Source organism: Clinocottus analis, unplaced genomic scaffold, assembly GCF_023055335.1.
Source record: "Clinocottus analis isolate CAN_PGR_092001 unplaced genomic scaffold, fCliAna1.0.p SCAF_16, whole genome shotgun sequence".
NCBI classification, from domain to species: Eukaryota; Metazoa; Chordata; class Actinopteri; order Perciformes; family Cottidae; genus Clinocottus; species Clinocottus analis.
In genome coordinates this window covers 15,976,950-15,983,051 of record NW_027175887.1, presented here as the reverse complement: position 1 = coordinate 15,983,051, position 6,102 = coordinate 15,976,950, and positions in this window count along the sequence as shown.

Sequence of the window (6,102 nt, the reverse complement as noted above, 5' to 3'; positions counted from 1 at the left end):
TCTGCTTTGCAATCTCAACTCAAGGCACAGCGAGTAACCTTTGCAACCAAAGGTAACTCATTATAATGAATGTGAAAGCAAAAAAAAACCTCTTCCATGAAGTTCCAGTGCTTACAGGAAGCGTTCAAACAACGTCATGCAACCAGGCTCCAAAAATGCACATTAAATGTCATTTGGGGGGAAATAAAACGCAATTTCCTCTGCAAGAAATCTTCATATTCTCTCAGTTGCTAAACCACAAGCTCACAGTATCACTTTGCTTCTTTTTTTTAACCCCACTTTGTGATTCATTGTGTTTTTTTTTCTTCCCCTGGAGGCCAAACTCAGTCAACTATTTGAAAGATAACAACGACAAAGCACCCAGAAACTTCATAGAGTCGAGCTATTCTCCCAGTGAGGTATGCCGTCGTCGCCCAGTCTTATTTCACCGTGTGAAGTGTCTTTGTTTCAGAACAATGCCGTGGTTGTCGTCAGAAACGCTGCACAAACATCTCAAGAATTGATTTATTGTCGAAGGGTTTTACAGTAACGACGAGTGTCTCTGAGGAACCGGTCCAGCGTCTCTCTCTCCTGTCTCCATGGGTAGCTTCAGGTGAAATGTCTTCTGGGTAACTGAGAGGGCAGGAGAGGTAAATTACCCTCTATATTGCCCCGCCCACGCCGAACCAGCGGTTCTCCTGCAAAGCGCCCCTGTGCTTATCTGTTGATTGAGTATTTTGTTTCAGGGTCTCATTGTTCTCCGGGCGGCGCACCACGCTTCAGTAAAGCGCAGGCGGCACATCAAACGGCCGTGAAACTGGCAGAGAAAAGTAAACGCCGCTGAGCTGCGGCGCCTTGGCGCTGCAAGAGGAAGCCAAAACGCTTCAAATCCTCCGCAGAACGACCTCAACGGGGGGAAAAACTGCGGCAAACTGCACTTAAATCACACATCTCCTTGTTGCAATTCAGGGTTTCCAAACTGCGCTTGACAGTAAACAGAAGAATGTGTCACTTTGGCCTTTTGTCCTCTAAAAAACCGTCGTGGGGTAAGTATTCACATTGTATTTTATGTGAAAGGCCCGGCTTTCCAAACCTAATTTAAAGGGAAACTGGATTTGTCAACCAGCTCTGTGTGGGCGGTGTGCACAGATGAACAATGTGTGGCTCTTCCCACGAAGCGGCTGCTTGTTTCCCGGCTGGATTACGTGAAAATCTCAATGTAAAAAAAAGCCAGTTTGCAGAATGAAATCATTAAATTATCGCCTTTTTGATTCAATCCTGGACAGTTTGCGCTCTTTCTAAACACAAAGTGAGGATTTTAGATCATCGTTCTTTATATTTGGCCTCTTCATTCTTCACTTACATGTTGAATTAAAGGAAAAGTTCACCCTCCTTTTGTTGCGTCGGCCTTCTCTCCGCTATAACGCAGCGGTATGGCGCTCAGCCAAAGGCCTCAAAGTGCCAGGATGTACAGTATGAGTTCAGTTCGATGCCCTCCGGGATCGTGAGCCGACACCTCAGACTGCTCACATATCTGACAGCGAGCGTCAGCCTCGCTGTCTGAGGCTCATGTGAGTCATGCAGAGAAATACGTAATGGTTATCTGTCGCCAGGGCGCGACGGAGACGAGGTGGCGAAGCAACTGAAGAACCCGTCCTGAACCCTGAGGAGCTGTCACAGCCTCGGACGAGCGGCGGGAAAGTGATTCCATCCCCTCGCCGCCGAAGTGTATTTAAAGCCTCTGGCGCTCTCTGATAGTTGGTCAAGTTTCCTCCTGCTGTGGTAGCGACCTGTCAATCACCTTGTAGCCCCGCCCCTAAAGCGTCCCCTGCTTTATGGCCTGTTTGACTCTAAATGAGCATAATGTACTAAATGAACATCATGCTGTATAGAAGAAGACTTGAAACTAGAGATCGAGACATAAACTCATGTTTACAATGTTTACTGAGGGAATACATCAAGAGAGAAGTAGAGTCACTTATATAGACTTCTATACAACCAGAGGAGTCGCCCCCTGGTGGTCAGGAGAGAGGATGCAGCTTTAACTCATGAGGCATAGACTTCTATACAACCATTGGAGTCAGCCCCTGGTGGTCAGGAGAGAGAATGCAGCTTTAACTCATGAAGCATACTTCTATACAACCAGAGGAGCCGCCCTCTGGTGGTCAGGAGAGAGAATGCAGCTTTAACACATGAAGCATAGACTTCTATACAACCATTGGAGTCAGCCCCTGGTGGTCAGGAGAGAGAATGCAGCTTTAACACATGAAGCATAGACTTCTATACAACCAGAGGAGTCGCCCCCTAGTGGTCAAGAGAGAGAATGCAGCTTTAACACATGAAGCATAGACTTCTATACAACCAGAGGAGTCGCCCCCTGGTGGTCAGGAGAGAGAATGCAGCTTTAACACATGAAGCATAGACTTCTATACAACCAGAGGAGTCGCCCCCTGGTGGTCAGGAGAGAGAATGCAGCTTTAACTCATGAAGCATACTTCTATACAACCAGAGGAGTCGCCCCCTAGTGGTCAGGAGAGAGAATGCAGCTTTAACACATGAAGCATAGACTTCTATACAACCATTGGAGTCGCCCCCTGGTGGTCAGGAGAGAGAATGCAGCTTTAACACATGAAGCATAGACTTCTATACAACCAAAGGAGTCGCCCCCTAGTGGTCAAGAGAGAGAATGCAGCTTTAACACATGAAGCATAGACTTCTATACAACCAGAGGAGTCGTCCCCTGGTGGTCAGGAGAGAATGCAGCTTTAACACATGAAGCATAGACTTCTATACAACCAGAGGAGTCGCCCCCTGGTGGTCAGGAGAGAATGCAGCACCTTCACAGTGGCTTGTCTTGTGGGATCTGGAGCTTGATCCCGTTGGCGTCGCCGCTGTCGGCCCTGCTTCTGTAAACTAGACCCGATTAGCCATAAATGCTGTTTTGTGCACACGGCTGTGAATCTACTCCAGCGACAACATGTCGGGTGATATTAGGTCCGCGCGGCTTCACTTTTGCTTTGAGAGTTTAGCCGCCGAGCGACAAAAAAAAAAAAGTGTGAGGCTGAACGAGAGCTGTGCAGGAGGAACCTGGCACAGGGCCTCGTTTGTGCAGCGTGAAGTACAACCGATACACAACATCAGATGAAGTGGCTGGACTCCAGGAGGAGTGTCAAAGGAGAGCACGTCGTCAAAGTGAAACTGAAATCTAAACCTCCACACAGACTCAAAGGTCGAAAGGTCTTCACTTGGTGGAGATGAGTCCTGCTGAGTCCAGGTTTCCTGCTGTCCCTCCTCTCGATGGCGACAGCTTGACGTCAGTTATTAGTGTAATTCGTGTAAACACCACTGCTGCACACGCACGCACATGCATGCATGCACACACAGGATCTTTGTTGTCATTGTGCGTCTGCACGCTAACCGTGTGTGCAGAAGCTGTAAATAGTCTATGTTTGGACTTTGTCCATCTTCGGAGGCCGCTCTGCGATAGGAATGTGTTTCCCAAGAAGCCAAAAGTGAAAGTGATGTTTAACCCCTGATTGGCTCAGGTTTACTTGGTAATACTTAAGGAACTGTTGAGGGTGTGACTTGAGCCCTGATGGAGTTGTTTCTTCCTGGAATCACAAACTTAACAAAACAAACAACTTACTTTGGGTTTCAATTAACACGGGAAGTGAAAAACCAAAGAAAAACGTTGAGTTTCTTGGAATCGTCCTTTAGCAGAAACAAACAATAATCCCCTCAATAATTCAACAACAACATATCATACTCACATAAATAAAGAGAGGCATGTCCAGTGGAGTTTCTTTGTGTATTCCTTGTGTGCGACGTCACAGCGCTCCTGATTTCCTCCTCTTTTCTGCATTGCTTTGTGTGTCTGTCACACGATCCACTGGCATGATAGTGTACAGTGTATTGTTTGTTTTTATTCATTCACACGCACACGCACGCAATCTTAATCCTTTTTTTATGAATCACTCACTCGAGCCGCTCGACAGACTCTCAATAGCAAGGAGGCCGTGAAGTGCAGCGACCGCACCCCCGCAGTCTTTATTCCAAAACCTTTTGTTTTAAACGTTTGGACTCCAAAGTTCATTCAGGTTTCTTTTCTTCCCGAGGAAACACGAAGCAACGTGAACGCAGCTTGTTTGTCCATTTGAAAAGCTGTCGTCCTGCTGCCGCGCGGCCTATTTAAAGCTCTCTGAGCCGCGTAAAGAGGACGGGGTCGAAGGTCAAGGGGTCGGGTGGTACCTGCTGGCTACGGTGGCCTGGAGGTCATGTGGGAGTTAGAAGAAAAAAACACAGTATTTCATTGTTTTTGACTTTTATATAACTTCTAAGAAGGGTGCAGATAACAGAGGATTGCACATCAGGGAGACATTGTCCATCCACTTCTTGTTTGAATCTGTTTTTAAATCTCACGCTGCTGCAGGCTTAGTGAGTTATCTTTCGAGGTGCGTTGGCTCCGCCCCTTTTCTGGACCACCAGAACTAAGCGACTTACAGGAAAACGCTCGCTGCTTATCGTACACGTAGAGTCGTCAATCACGATTCTGATCTTTCCACTCGACGCTGGCTCAGTCATAAGCTTACCGGCGATAGACTCACACACACACACACACACTAACCCACACACAAAGGCACTACACCCCCCACACACAGACACACACGCCGACTCACACCACAGCTTTGTGGTCGACCCCCTTTTTTTTTCTTTCTCGCACTGACTCAGTTTTATGAAGTCATGTGACCTTTTCTCAATTTGGTATGATTTCCCCAATAACCCAGAAGAGCATGTCAGTGTGTGTGTGTGTGTGTGTGTGTGTGTGTGTGTGTGTGTGTGTGTGTGTGCATCTATGTCACGACCTATTAACGAAAAAACACTGCATATGCACACGTGTGTCAGGAGGTTTTTTTGGAGGTTTTTCGGGGGGGCTCTAGCGGATGTGTTGTAATAAAATGATATCAGATGTTCCTCATGGTGCGGTCATTTTTTAAATATATTTCAAAGAAATGAAAACGATGAAATGAAAGTGACGTCAGCATCGCCCAAAAAAAAAAGGGAATAGGTTTCTACCGCTGCTAAAAAAAACGACTGTTTAATGGCGGTTCAAATACCGGCTGCCTATGTTTGGCTAGACTGTAAACTGTGTGTGTGTGTGTGTGTGTGTGTGTGTGTGTGTGTGTGTGTGTGTGTGTGTGTATGCAGCCATTAAAAGAGGGAAGTGGCACTTCTCTATGATATTCAGGCATTTCAGAAGAAGAGGATCTATGGAAGCCATTTACAGTAATTCAACGCAAAAACAGAAACTTTGATTTTAAATCGAAATGTAAAAACTTTGATGGTTTTGAGTGAAGCTCGTAAAGCGCGCCACGGATCGTTGAGCGGTGACAGGCGTGACTCAACACAAAGATATGAAGACTGGGATGGGCTACAATAACACAACTGCTATTAGCAAAGAGCTATACGCGTTTAACAAAACAAGTTGCAGAGGTTTAGCGGCGTCTTCACACACAAATGGGCCCTGAAAGGAACAGCAGAAGGAAATCCATTCAGGTGAATTATCAGTTCAGGCCCCAAAAACTAGTCCTGCACGAAACCGTGTGTAACATAAAGAGTGACTCCGCTCTCTCATCTGAAGCTAAGTGTGTGTCCGGGGACCTGAGGAGCTTTTTGGGGATAGTTTGAGATGCGATAGTAGACACAAAACCAGCGGAGGAAACGAGAGCGAGTAGCAGAGGATGACCTGTTTGTAGCGCGCAGGTGTGATCTGCTTTTACCATCCGACAAAATACTCTTTCCATTTCATTTAGATGAATATGGCAAGAAACTGTTCCTGATGCACACCTGATACACACCTGTTACACACCTGATACACACCTGATACACACCTGATACACACCTGTTACACACCTGATACACACCTGTTACACACCTGATACACACCTGATACACACCTGTTACACACCTGATACACACCTGATACACACCTGTTACACACCTGATACACACCTGTTACACACCTGATACACACCTGATGCACAACTGATACACACCTGTTCATGTTGTCTTAAAGTGACTCATTGTTTGCACACAATGGCATAGACAATATATATAGGACTACAC